Source organism: Neomonachus schauinslandi, chromosome 11 (assembly GCF_002201575.2).
Source record: "Neomonachus schauinslandi chromosome 11, ASM220157v2, whole genome shotgun sequence".
NCBI lineage: Eukaryota > Metazoa > Chordata > Mammalia > Carnivora > Phocidae > Neomonachus > Neomonachus schauinslandi.
This window is the reverse complement of record NC_058413.1, coordinates 54,723,418-54,725,903: the sequence shown is the minus strand read 5'-3', so window position 1 is coordinate 54,725,903 and position 2,486 is coordinate 54,723,418.

Below are 2,486 nucleotides of genomic sequence, written 5' to 3'. Positions count from 1 at the left end.
CTCTCTCTCTCTCTCTCAAATAAATAAATAAAATCTTAAAAAAAAAAAATTCTACTTAATAAGAGCCTGTCAGTGGGGACAACCATACGTTCTAGAAAAAAATATTGTGATTTAGCAGTTTTCTCAAATGGTTTCCATCAGGCAGACAGTTTGAGGTAGGGAGAGGGGTGTCTAGCCAAGGGTGGAGATAAGGTAATAGTCGGTGAGGGAAAGGGCTGTCAACGGAGGAGGAAACTGGACCCAGAGAAAAATATAACTGGTGTAAGTATTCAAAGGAACTGCATTTTTTGCCATTCCCTCATGTTGTTTTGAAGCAAAAGATGGTTTCTAAAAATATATAAAATCATCAAACATCAAATACACATTAGCAGCTGAAATTTGCAAATAATGAACATTAGATATCTTTCCCCACTCTCCTCACAGTCTCATCTATTTTGGAAGACCCAAGTCCATTCTAGGCGGGTGTGAGGAGTTAAGAGCCAGGAGAAGTTGATGGGTGTCAGGGTGTGCTGGTGGGAGGGGTGCTGCAGACCTACTAAAGAGGGAAAAGAGCAGCCCAGAGGCACTCAAAAGGGGCTGGAGTGACCACTGGCCAATGGACATGCTGAGAGCCAGCCTAAGGTGCTCTGCAGCTCCACAAACCCATAAACCCCCAAACCCATGCTGAGACTTGACCCTGCTCAAGTGAGAGGAAACTGTCCTAAAATACTACAAATGTGGCAGGGAGGTGGGTGACCAAATGTAACACATTGCTAGGCTGCTAATCCACTTCTTTATTTAGAAAATCATACTGCCTCAAATGGTTTCTGGAGTCAGGGAAAAACCTTAAGAGATCCACGCAGCCTATGAAATCTCAAAGTGGGGTTTATGGGTAGATTGAAGGGATTACAGCACTCTTATCTTCATATTCCTAAGAAATGTTTTCTATGTGGGCATTTCTGGGAGGTAAAGAGCTTTAATCATTTCAAAACATACATCATCTAAAACCTCTTTGACAGGTTCAGACACATTCCTAGAGAAGGAATGAGATTTACCAGAGGTCACAAGTTAGAGTAAAGTTGGAAACAACCCAGGTCTCTGGTCTCTTTCACTTGAGGATCTATTTTTTCCTCTCTTCCAAACCCACTCGTCCCTTGGGATAGTGAAAAACTTTCTTAGAAAGCAAACATACATTCCAATAGGGAAAGAGTTAAATTTAAAACATTTATACTGATATGGTATATTATGCAGCTATTAAAAATGAGTTTGACCTATATATACTAACAGGAAAAGTACCTAAGAAATATTAAGTTAGGGGCGCCTGGGTGGCTCAGTTGGTTAAGCGTCTGCCTTCAGCTCAGGTCATGATCCCAGCGTCCTGGGATTGAGTCCCGTGTTCCCGCTTCGGGCTCCCTGCTCAGCGGGGAGCCTGCTTCTCCCTCCCCTTGCTCTTGTGCTCTCACTCACTCTCTCTCTCCCTCTCAAAAAAAAAAAATCTTAAAAAAAAAAAAAAAAAATATTAAGTTAAAAAAACTACAGATGGGGGAAAGGAGCAGGAAAAAACAAACAAAAACTACAGAACATATTTCACCATAATTCAGTTTTTGTAAAAAAAAAAAAAAAAAGAAAGAAAGAAAGAAGACGACAAGTGTTTGTGATGTAAAGAAAAAGGCACACCTGGTATGACAGTGGAGAGGGTTATTCCCTACACCCACAAGCCCTGGAAACCCCCTGTCTAATAGTAACTCCTTCGTTGTAAAAATACGATTATCCAATTACACACTTTCAAAAGCTCCAAGTAGCTGACAGAATAGGATTATCACCTTAAAAAGAAAAAGAAACTAGGAGCTCAGAGAATTACATGATTTGCCCAAGGTTTTAAGAATATAGAGTATAGAATCCAAGGCTTCAACTCCCCATCCAGTGAGGTTTCATAATCCCCCACTGTGTGGCACTGGATAGAGCAACATTCCCATAGGAAAATGTAATAAGCGTTAATTTCTTATAAACTGAATATAGTTTTAAGTACTAGGCTCAGTTGGAATTGTACTTTTGTAAGCTAGAGGGACAATATTTCCATAGGTTACAGGATTTGGGCAAGAGCCAGTCCTTCTCTGACTACAGTGGGAAAACACTAGAAAAGATGCCAACTCACAACTCTGGAGCCAGACAAACCAGGTTTAAATCCCAGTTCCAACACCAGCTGTGTGACAAATTACTCAACTTTTGTGCCTCACTTTCCTCATCTATAGAATGGGGATAATAACAGCACCTACTTCTCAGGACTGTTGTGAGCATCAGTGAGTTAATACACGTCAAGCACTTGGAACACTGGTTGGCACAAAGTACTGAGTGTCATAATTGTTATCCCCAGAAAGCTAGCAGTTCCTCACCTACAGTTGCGCACAGGTTTCTGGCCAGTAAAACTGCCTAAAAACAAAAGGAACCTATCACAGTGAGACTGTTAACACTTGCTGCTCTGTTTCTTCCATCAAGACTATGACTCC